At 41.0% G+C, this 12,739-nt stretch overlaps 1 long non-coding RNA gene across 1 annotated transcript; it reads left to right on the top strand.

Annotated features, from left to right (window-relative positions):
- The first annotated feature begins 38 nt into the window (after positions 1-38).
- LOC149114087 (uncharacterized) lies at positions 39-2,061 on the top strand. Its single transcript, XR_016206579.1, has 2 exons — positions 39-837; positions 1,435-2,061. It is a non-coding gene; the product is annotated as an uncharacterized LOC149114087 (long non-coding RNA).
- Positions 2,062-12,739: the final 10,678 nt, after the last annotated feature.

The following is a 12,739-nucleotide window of genomic DNA, read 5'->3' as shown; positions in this document are numbered from 1 at the left end:
TCTACCAATCCGAAGACTCAGGGAACGACAGGTCTCAAAAACCGCTGATTGGCTGGGGACTTTTTTTAAGGACGCGTGCGCAGAACGTTGACCGCTGACTTACTGCGGGGATTGGAAGCGCGATCGAGTGGCCATTGAACGGTAGTTTGTGTGAACTGCGCTTGATTGTGCTCTTTTCACCACAAGTTGGTGCTTTTTCCTTGGCCAGTTTGTCAGTATACTTGCACTTTTATCAATGGTTATTTATGAAGAAAGACTGGGTTGTCGAGGATGAGCATAAAATCAATGGATTGCAGTTGATGTTTGCCGACGACGATGTTAGCCTGCGCTTAGAGGAGCACAGCAAATTCGGCGCGAAATTCTGCTACATCCTTGCATTGGTTTCTGTTTGGGATTTGTATATAATGGAAGGATCTCTGGTGGATTCGTTTCCTTTTAAATTCTACCCTAGTCCCAGAGGTTTTTCTTCATTTTTCTTTTCGCGAAGCGGCGAGAAAGAAAAACCTCGTTTTTCTTTCTCGCCGCTTCGCGACTCGTGTTTTCACCACTTCGCGGCTCTCTCGTAGCTCTCTCGTGCGGAGAAAAATCAAGAAAAATCTCTGGGACCAGGGTATGTAAATTCAGAAGCGCTCCGCAAATTTTGCTTGCTTTGATGTCATCAACCTTTTTCCTGTAATCGATCATCGAACTTGTCATCCCCTCGATTGTCTGACTCTCTATTTGAGCTTTCTTCTGGTTCATCGTCGTCTTCATCTCCACTGTTTTTGTTTTCTTCAAGCTGAGCTGTCATTGGCATACACCTTAGCTCATACAGTAAAAGTCAAGAATAAGAAATTGGTAAGCAGAATTCTGTATACATACAGTTAAGAAGGTCATTAATAACTTACATTGTGCAACTTTCAAAGATAATAGTTCATTATATTATGTCCACTTCACAATACATGTTTGTGATGTTTCCACCTTCCAATAAAATTCTATACCAGTGGCCATAGCACCTGACCATGCAATGTCTTCATTACTTAAGAATTCGAAAACGGAAAAAACCAGGAGATTATTAACCATAATTATTTTGACAATTTTTTTTGAAGTTTTTCTTGAGTTAATTTCAACAATTTACCACAGGTTGAATGATTCTGTTACAGTTTTGAGGCAATTTATTGCTTCTAAAGACTCCTCTTTTGAAAATTTGATTTTCCTACACAGTTACAAAACTAGCTACCTTCTAAAATTAGAGTGAAGGATTTCAATCTTTTTCCCTGTGAAAACTTCAAGGTGGTTCTGAAAATTATGTGCCATACCTTAGCAGCACAAACCATTTCATGTCCTATGTCTTGCTAAATTCTTAAAGCACACTGCATTTTTTACAAACATAGATTACTTTCATTCCTTAAAACTTTTTTCAGCATTTGACCAGTTGAACTCTTTGAATTGCAGAGGGAGATGTTGAAGGAGGTTTTGGCAGTGATAATTTCCTCTTTCAACGGATACAACACCAAGGAGATGCTGAACGTGAATAGCCCCTTGCCAAGGGCGGACTGTGCCACCCTCCATGGTCACGTGAACATTGTGGTGACTCTTAGTGATATCATCTCCCAAATCAACTACTTCCATTTTGTTGTGACTTTGTACATCCACAACTGCAGTGCACATATGCCAAGTGGTACTTGCTACGGAACTTGTGGACCAGATAGTGCTTGGCATGCAAAAAAATGTCTTCCTTGATGAAGAGTGTGAACTTTCTATTCTGCAAATTTTGGGTGAAACACTGTACATTTCTGCTCTCGGAGTATACAGTAACACTGAAACTTCTATCATAACTCTTATTGGTATTACCTCCTTGTATTAATGCAAAGTAGACTCATCGTCTGTCTACAATCATTGATTGGACAATAATTTTGTTATGATCCACAACAAATTTTTCTGTTTTCTAAGTTGGGCACAAAGTGGAAATACCAAAAAATTGCTGGCTCAGACTAACTAATTTAATTCCAGTTGATGATTATTAGCAACATGTGATCTCACGTTTATTGCCTCCCTTATTAAACAAATTTTGTTTTTGTACTCCTGTCTTCTTGTCTGTCGACCAAGGTCTTTTCATAGTTAAGTAATGGCTGTGGGTGGCGGCTGAACCCAAGAACCATGTACACATCAGTGAACTGTGACTGGCTCCTTTCATTTTGAGATTTGAGCCATTTGCCCTCTGGATTGGAGAGTTTTTCTAGCAGGCACACAAACACAAAAAGATGTTATGCCAGATATCCCTGATAAAATGCAAAGTAAACATTTTGTCTCTGAACTACTGTAGATACATGTATTTTGCAAGTGACCAAACAGTCCAGCAGAATGCTGATCACAGAAAGCTTCCATTTCAGTCAGATCATAGAGGTGTTTACCACCCTTGTGTATAGTGCTTGGTCAGTGCTCTGTGAAACTGCTGAACATGTCTGCCAAATTCTGGTTCTGCTACAAATGTTCACAACATTTTAAAGGAGCTCAGTCACGGTTTGCACATATTGAAAAATTTAGCCTCAATTTTTCAAATTCGTTGTTTGTAATCCATGTTAATCTGCTCCATCCTTAGCCATCCTTGTTCCTTTATGGTTTATCATTGTCTTTGGTGTTTTTCTATCTTATTAAACTGTTATTTTCAGGTTTCTTACCATTTAAAGGTAATTTTGTATGTGGCCAAAATAACTCAAAATACCGTGACTGAGCTCCTTTAATTTCTACCTGTATTAACAGTTGAGTACAGTCAAGGATAATATTGTCTTGATACCTTCATTAAACATGGGTTAGCACTTCAGCCCTTTTGTTGTTTATTAGCACTGATGCATGCTCAAATATAGTTAAAATTTGTAATGAGCCTTGACTACAGAGTGATGGTTGACTCTAGGGGGAAAGGTTTATAATGATCCCATTCTCAAACTGCAGCTTCTTTTGGATTTTGCAAAAACTGACTTATTTGTGTGTTTTCAATTTCAAATAAATTAAATTTACATGTTTGGTCACAATTTTTTTTTCACTTGAATGGAATGGTTGGGGCAGAGACTGGTGATGCACAACTTGCCAGTCAAAATAGGGTTATAGTTACTTTGTGTTTTCTCCAGTAACTTTGCACTGACTTGTTCAAGCTCCTCAACTACATTGTGTATGCTTTCATGTTGTAATCTGGCAACATTTAAGTTAACATTCTGCTGAATGATTTAAAAGGTCTGATGTAATTATTTTGATGCTATACCTGTATACCTGTGGGGAAACGAGATTTGATAATGATTGGTATTTTTTCTTACAGACATTTTCATTGAATGATACATTTTTTTCTGACATTCAGATTCATGAAGTAATTTTTTTTTTCACTTTAAATCATAAATATTGTTTTTTGGGTTTATATTCCAGCAATACTTGGATCACACATTGACCCAGGAGTGCTTTATAAATCTGGCTCTCTGTTTTTATTAAAAATCAATAAGTTGAGTCTTTTAGGTTGAGTTGTGTCAACTAGTAAAGCATTTTCTGTATGTTAAACTTTTGGTACTGATGCTGGAAAGCCCTTTTTAGGGATGCTCCGTAAAGTAAACGCAGGTATTGTATGGTGCAAGATAATTTTTCTTTATTGCTTCAAAAACAAAAGAAACCATTACAATGCCCTGATCAGAAGCCAGTGAAGTGCTTATGCTACCAACCTTGCATCCTACTACAGTGTACGATTATTTTTAATTCTGAGAAGTAAGCTTGAATATAAGCTTATGTACCTACCTATTTCGGCGAAATATAATGTTTGCTGCAAACTATTCGCTCCTGTGCGTCTGCTTGAATTAACTTAAGCTTAAGTGTTTGTTGCAAATGTTCGGGTTTAAAGAAAGCTAAATCACTGTGGTCCAGGCTCTCGAACACTGTAATGTTAGGGGTACTTTAGTCAGCCTCCCTGAACAGGTGTCACCAGCGGAACTTTGCGGAAAGCAACAAGTTGTCTCGTTTAATATTTTTCCGTGAATTTTCATTTGGCCGAAAGAACAGAAAAAATACCCTCCCCTAATTCATTTCATTAACAGCGATCTGATCGAGTAATCCTTTTCTTTACCGCCTCGAAGGGTCCGTTGTCCCTTGGCGCATATTATTGATTTCCACAAAAAGTACAACAAGATCTAAGAGAAATCCAGTTGCTTGTTTTGAGTTAGGTAAGCTAAATTTTTCAAAGTGGATGCACCTTGAAATGGCGGGAAAAACTCGACAGCTAACCGTGACGCTGAGAAGAAAGACTACAACTCCATCTTGATATTCTAAACAAATCCTATTTTATTTCACATGAACAAAGAGAGGCGTGCAATACACTACAATAGAGCATTGATTAAATGATGGGAATTACAATCTTGATGGTATTTAACACGAAAGGAACGCCTAATGAGAAAACAACTTGTCTCTACTCACAGAGTCACTTTTTGCATCCGCTCGGACGAGGTCTTGTCGTCAGATTGCCATTAATCCAGCCATTATTCATCGTTAAAGAGCTTCACTGAGCTGCTCCTTTCGGTTTACAACCATATAATGCCTTTGGGAAGTGTTTTCTCAAAACCATGGAAACGAAAAAAAAGTCATTTTTGATATTTCCTTGCGGAAGAAACAACGATAACGTAGTCCAAATCTCAAGCTTAACAAACACTGGGCCGTCTTAACAAACGAGAAAATCAGAGTCCAGTTTCTCTTCCAGGAGTACCCAACGACACTTTAACTGGAAATTTAATATGTGACTTCCCAAGCACTGATTCTGTGCTCCCACGTCAATTACCATTAATAAGCAACTTTCCTGGGAAAAAAATATCCGCTCTTCACTGCTAGCAAGATCGACTTTATTTCATAAACTCCCAGCCAGACATAATGAAAATTTTGAATACCGAGCTAGAAAAATGGCAATTAGCCAAGTAGCCAGCCAGCAGTAAAGAGTAACATTTTAAATGCCAGCAAGGCAATTATAGGCGAAAAAATGTTCTGGCCAGCGTTTTGACCTAGATTAAAAACAAACGCATCGTTTAGGACCTTTATTCAACAGCCTATTGTCTGTTGACTATTATTAGAGACAAATTAGGAATATGTGGTTATTTTTGCCGCTATGAGCAAAATCTACACTTTGATTATCTTATCCCTTGAAAAACAATACAACTTACCATTTATGTTTAAGCGGATCGGACAAGGTGTCTCCCAGCACGTTGTTTTCCGATACTTCAGATGCCTTCCAGGTTCAGCATACGCGTGACAGTTTGGCACTTTACGTTCTGACATACATACATACATACATACATACATACATACATACATACATACATACATACATACATACATACATACATACATACATACATACATACATACATACATACATACATACATACATACATACATACATACATACATACATACATACATACATACATACATACATACATACATACATACATACATACATACATACATACATACATACATACATACATACATACATACATACATACATACATACATACATACATACATACATACATACATACATACATACATACATACATACATACATACATACATACATACATACATACATACATACATACATACATACATACATACATACATACATACATACATACATACATACATACATACATACATACATACATACATACATACATACATACATACATACATACATACATACATACATACATACATACATACATACATACATACATACATACATACATACATACATACATACATACATACATACATACATACATACATACATACATACATACATACATACATACATACATACATACATACATACATACATACATACATACATACATACATACATACATACATACATACATACATACATACATACATACATACATACATACATACATACATACATACATACATACATACATACATACATACATACATACATACATACATACATACATACATACATACATACATACATACATACATACATACATACATACATACATACATACTTATAAAACGATTATAAAACGATTCACACTTATGTTTAAAATAAGATCCCTCTAATCCTTCTAGACATTCAGATCAAACTTACTTTCACCAAAGAAATGCTTGTTGCAAAATTTCTTTTATAAAATGCTGTAAGGGAAATGAACAAAAACTAATATTGAAGTCCTTTACTACTACATATCGGCCTTACTTCTATATTGCTAGCCCAATAATGATTGTAATTTCAACAACAGCAACACATTTTATATGTTTACCCCGATTTATTAGTTTACAATTACTTCTAATGATTTTTTTTGAAAAATAAAGGGTTATGCCAGCTCCTTAAAACAACCAAAGGGAGCTGGTTTAGTGCTGATTAGTAACACCATGTCTACCTCAAAAGCACTGAAAAACGTGTTTTCCTTTTTCTTTGGACAACTGTCTTCTCTGAGCTTCCCACTCTGGAATTGCGAGATAAAAGTTTATAAACCACATTAGAATCTTTATCATAAAATGAGTAAAAAAAATCTTGATAATACATACCTTGAATGTTGGTGATCCATCTCACTCCATGTCACTGATCCATGCCTTACCCAAGACTGCAAAGCACTGTCAACACAACTTTCACAAAATTAATTTAACTTGAAAGCTAAACAACCAAAGACACTCACATTCCTAGAGGTAGTTTACCGTAAAAATTTCATAAATACCCATCGAAGGGATGTTTAAAGCCGTTCACCGTAAAAGTTTCACACAGTTAACTGCAAAGTTTCACAGCAGACCCCAGCGTTGTTAGGATGTTATAGGCCGTTCACCGTAAAAGTTTCACACAGTTAAGTACAAAGTTTCACAGCAAAGACCCCAGCATTGTTAGGATGTTATAGGCCGTTCACCGTAAAAGTTTCACACAGTTAAGTGCAAAGTTTCACAGCAAAGACCCCAGCATTGTTAGGTTGTTATAGGCCGTTCACCGTAAAAGTTTCACACAGTTAAGTCCAAACATTCGCAGCAAAGACCCCGGCATTGTTGGGATGTTACAGGCCGTTCACCGTAAAAGTTTCACACAGTTAAGTGCAAACATTCGCAGCAAAGACCCCGGCATTGTTGGGATGTTACAGGCCGTTCACCGTAAAAGTTTCACACAGTTAAGTGCAAAGTTTCGCAGCAAAGACCCCGGCATTGTTGGGATGTTACAGGCCGTTCACCGTAAAAGTTTCACACAGTTAAGTGCAAAGTTTCGCAGCAAAGACCCCGGCATTGTTGGGATGTTACAGGCCGTTCACCGTAAAAGTTTCACACAGTTAAGTACAAAGTTTCACAGCAAAGACCCCAGCATTGTTAGGATGTTATAGGCCGTTCACCGTAAAAGTTTCACACAGTTAAGTGCAAACATTCGCAGCAAAGACCCCGGCATTGTTGGGATGTTACAGGCCGTTCACCGTAAAAGTTTCACACAGTAAAGTGCAAACATTCGCAGCAAAGACCCCGGCATTGTTGGGATGTTACAGGCCGTTCACCGTAAAAGTTTCACACAGTTAAGTGCAAAGTTTCGCAGCAAAGACCCCGGCATTGTTGGGATGTTACAGGCCGTTCACCGTAAAAGTTTCACACAGTTAAGTGCAAAGTTTCGCAGCAAAGACCCCGGCATTGTTGGGATGTTACAGGCCGTTCACCGTAAAAGTTTCACACAGTTAAGTGCAAAGTTTCGCAGCAAAGACCCCGGCATTGTTGGGATGTTACAGGCCGTTCACCGTAAAAGTTTCACACAGTTAAGTGCAAACATTCGCAGCAAAGACCCCGGCATTGTTGGGATGTTACAGGCCGTTCACCGTAAAAGTTTCACACAGTTAAGTGCAAAGTTTCGCAGCAAAGACCCCGGCATTGTTGGGATGTTACAGGCCGTTCACCGTAAAAGTTTCACACAGTTAAGTCCAAACATTCGCAGCAAAGACCCCGGCATTGTTGGGATGTTACAGGCCGTTCACCGTAAAAGTTTCACACAGTTAAGTGCAAACATTCGCAGCAAAGACCCCGGCATTGTTGGGATGTTACAGGCCGTTCACCGTAAAAGTTTCACACAGTTAAGTGCAAAGTTTCGCAGCAAAGACCCCGGCATTGTTGGGATGTTACAGGCCGTTCACCGTAAAAGTTTCACACAGTTAAGTCCAAACATTCGCAGCAAAGACCCCGGCATTGTTGGGATGTTACAGGCCGTTCACCGTAAAAGTTTCACACAGTTAAGTGCAAAGTTTCGCAGCAAAGACCCCGGCATTGTTGGGATGTTACAGGCCGTTCACCGTAAAAGTTTCACACAGTAAAGTGCAAAGTTTCGCAGCAAAGACCCCGGCATTGTTGGGATGTTACAGGCCGTTCACCGTAAAAGTTTCACACAGTTAAGTGCAAACATTCGCAGCAAAGACCCCGGCATTGTTGGGATGTTACAGGCCGTTCACCGTAAAAGTTTCACACAGTAAAGTGCAAAGTTTCGCAGCAAAGACCCCGGCATTGTTGGGATGTTACAGGCCGTTCACCGTAAAAGTTTCACACAGTTAAGTGCAAACATTCGCAGGAAAGACCCCGGCATTGTTGGGATGTTACAGGCCGTTCACCGTAAAAGTTTCACACAGTTAAGTGCAAAGTTTCGCAGCAAAGACCCCGGCATTGTTGGGATGTTACAGGCCGTTCACCGTAAAAGTTTCACACAGTTAAGTACAAAGTTTCACAGCAAAGACCCCAGCATTGTTAGGATGTTATAGGCCGTTCACCGTAAAAGTTTCACACAGTTAAGTGCAAACATTCGCAGCAAAGACCCCGGCATTGTTGGGATGTTACAGGCCGTTCACCGTAAAAGTTTCACACAGTTAAGTGCAAAGTTTCGCAGCAAAGACCCCGGCATTGTTGGGATGTTACAGGCCGTTCACCGTAAAAGTTTCACACAGTTAAGTGCAAAGTTTCGCAGCAAAGACCCCGGCATTGTTGGGATGTTACAGGCCGTTCACCGTAAAAGTTTCACACAGTTAAGTGCAAAGTTTCGCAGCAAAGACCCCGGCATTGTTGGGATGTTACAGGCCGTTCACCGTAAAAGTTTAACACAGTTAAGTGCAAACATTCGCAGCAAAGATCCCGGCATTGTTGGGATGTTACAGGCCGTTCACCGTAAAAGTTTCACACAGTTAAGTGCAAACATTCGCAGCAAAGACCCCGGTATTGTTGGGATGTTACAGGCCGTTCACCGTAAAAGTTTAACACAGTTAAGTGCAAAGTTTCGCAGCAAAGACCCCGGCATTGTTGGGATGTTACAGGCTGTTCACCGTAAAAGTTTCACACAGTAAAGTGCAAAGTTTCGCAGCAAAGACCCCGGCATTGTTGGGATGTTACAGGCCGTTCACCGTAAAAGTTTAACACAGTTAAGTGCAAAGTTTCGCAGCAAAGACCCCGGCATTGTTGGGATGTTACAGGCCGTTCACCGTAAAAGTTTCACACAGTTAAGTGCAAACATTCGCAGCAAAGACCCCGGCATTGTTGGGATGTTACAGGCCGTTCACCGTAAAAGTTTCACACAGTTAAGTGCAAACATTCGCAGCAAAGACCCCGGCATTGTTGGGATGTTACAGGCCGTTCACCGTAAAAGTTTCACACAGTTAAGTGCAAACATTCGCAGCAAAGACCCCGGCATTGTTGGGATGTTACAGGCCGTTCACCGTAAAAGTTTCACACAGTTAAGTGCAAAGTTTCGCAGCAAAGACCCCGGCATTGTTGGGATGTTACAGGCCGTTCACCGTAAAAGTTTCACACAGTTAAGTCCAAACATTCGCAGCAAAGACCCCGGCATTGTTGGGATGTTACAGGCCGTTCACCGTAAAAGTTTCACACAGTAAAGTGCAAAGTTTCGCAGCAAAGACCCCGGCATTGTTGGGATGTTACAGGCCGTTCACCGTAAAAGTTTCACACAGTTAAGTGCAAACATTCGCAGCAAAGACCCCGGCATTGTTGGGATGTTACAGGCCGTTCACCGTAAAAGTTTCACACAGTAAAGTGCAAAGTTTCGCAGCAAAGACCCCGGCATTGTTGGGATGTTACAGGCCGTTCACCGTAAAAGTTTCACACAGTTAAGTGCAAACATTCGCAGCAAAGACCCCGGCATTGTTGGGATGTTACAGGCCGTTCACCGTAAAAGTTTAACACAGTTAAGTGCAAACATTCGCAGCAAAGACCCCGGCATTGTTGGGATGTTACAGGCCGTTCACCGTAAAAGTTTCACACAGTTAAGTGCAAACATTCGCAGCAAAGACCCCGGCATTGTTGGGATGTTACAGGCCGTTCACCGTAAAAGTTTAACACAGTTAAGTGCAAAGTTTCGCAGCAAAGACCCCGGCATTGTTGGGATGTTACAGGCTGTTCACCGTAAAAGTTTCACACAGTAAAGTGCAAAGTTTCGCAGCAAAGACCCCGGCATTGTTGGGATGTTACAGGCCGTTCACCGTAAAAGTTTAACACAGTTAAGTGCAAAGTTTCGCAGCAAAGACCCCGGCATTGTTGGGATGTTACAGGCCGTTCACCGTAAAAGTTTCACACAGTTAAGTGCAAACATTCGCAGCAAAGACCCCGGCATTGTTGGGATGTTACAGGCCGTTCACCGTAAAAGTTTCACACAGTTAAGTGCAAACATTCGCAGCAAAGACCCCGGCATTGTTGGGATGTTACAGGCCGTTCACCGTAAAAGTTTCACACAGTTAAGTGCAAACATTCGCAGCAAAGACCCCGGCATTGTTGGGATGTTACAGGCCGTTCACCGTAAAAGTTTCACACAGTTAAGTGCAAAGTTTCGCAGCAAAGACCCCGGCATTGTTGGGATGTTACAGGCCGTTCACCGTAAAAGTTTCACACAGTTAAGTCCAAACATTCGCAGCAAAGACCCCGGCATTGTTGGGATGTTACAGGCCGTTCACCGTAAAAGTTTCACACAGTAAAGTGCAAAGTTTCGCAGCAAAGACCCCGGCATTGTTGGGATGTTACAGGCCGTTCACCGTAAAAGTTTCACACAGTAAAGTGCAAAGTTTCGCAGCAAAGACCCCGGCATTGTTGGGATGTTACAGGCCGTTCACCGTAAAAGTTTCACACAGTTAAGTGCAAACATTCGCAGCAAAGACCCCGGCATTGTTGGGATGTTACAGGCCGTTCACCGTAAAAGTTTCACACAGTAAAGTGCAAAGTTTCGCAGCAAAGACCCCGGCATTGTTGGGATGTTACAGGCCGTTCACCGTAAAAGTTTCACACAGTTAAGTGCAAACATTCGCAGCAAAGACCCCGGCATTGTTGGGATGTTACAGGCCGTTCACCGTAAAAGTTTAACACAGTTAAGTGCAAACATTCGCAGCAAAGACCCCGGCATTGTTGGGATGTTACAGGCCGTTCACCGTAAAAGTTTCACACAGTTAAGTGCAAAGTTTCGCAGCAAAGACCCCGGCATTGTTGGGATGTTACAGGCCGTTCACCGTAAAAGTTTCACACAGTTAAGTGCAAACATTCGCAGCAAAGACCCCGGCATTGTTGGGATGTTACAGGCCGTTCACCGTAAAAGTTTCACACAGTTAAGTGCAAACATTCGCAGCAAAGACCCCGGCATTGTTGGGATGTTACAGGCCGTTCACCGTAAAAGTTTCACACAGTAAAGTGCAAAGTTTCGCAGCAAAGACCCCGGCATTGTTGGGATGTTACAGGCCGTTCACCGTAAAAGTTTCACACAGTTAAGTGCAAACATTCGCAGCAAAGACCCCGGCATTGTTGGGATGTTACAGGCCGTTCACCGTAAAAGTTTAACACAGTTAAGTGCAAACATTCGCAGCAAAGACCCCGGCATTGTTGGGATGTTACAGGCCGTTCACCGTAAAAGTTTCACACAGTTAAGTGCAAAGTTTCGCAGCAAAGACCCCGGCATTGTTGGGATGTTACAGGCCGTTCACCGTAAAAGTTTCACACAGTTAAGTGCAAACATTCGCAGCAAAGACCCCGGCATTGTTGGGATGTTACAGGCCGTTCACCGTAAAAGTTTCACACAGTTAAGTGCAAACATTCGCAGCAAAGACCCCGGCATTGTTGGGATGTTACAGGCCGTTCACCGTAAAAGTTTAACACAGTTAAGTGCAAAGTTTCGCAGCAAAGACCCCGGCATTGTTGGGATGTTACAGGCCGTTCACCGTAAAAGTTTCACACAGTAAAGTGCAAAGTTTCGCAGCAAAGACCCCGGCATTGTTGGGATGTTACAGGCCGTTCACCGTAAAAGTTTCACACAGTTAAGTGCAAACATTCGCAGCAAAGACCCCGGCATTGTTGGGATGTTACAGGCCGTTCACCGTAAAAGTTTCACACAGTTAAGTGCAAACATTCGCAGCAAAGACCCCGGCATTGTTGGGATGTTACAGGCCGTTCACCGTAAAAGTTTCACACAGTTAAGTGCAAACATTCGCAGCAAAGACCCCGGCATTGTTGGGATGTTACAGGCCGTTCACCGTAAAAGTATTGCTATTAACAGCATCAACCCTCGTTAACTCGTTAACAAAATGTATCAATCAGATCAATGTAATGTCATAAATATACACTGGACGATCAGCATAAAAGATTCACAAACTTAATCTCGTGATTTCATCAACAAATTTGCTCATCTTTTCCTGGGCACCTGTCCATGACATCGGGTAACGTTTGAAGCATCTTTAGCTTTGCTTCTTAT

This window comes from Orbicella faveolata, unplaced genomic scaffold, assembly GCF_042242905.1.
Source record: "Orbicella faveolata isolate gen_17 unplaced genomic scaffold, um_ofav_v1 contig_14, whole genome shotgun sequence".
Classification (NCBI taxonomy): Eukaryota; Metazoa; Cnidaria; class Anthozoa; order Scleractinia; family Merulinidae; genus Orbicella; species Orbicella faveolata.
The sequence above is the reverse complement of the archived record's forward strand: the minus strand, read 5'-3'. Positions and strand labels throughout refer to the sequence as shown.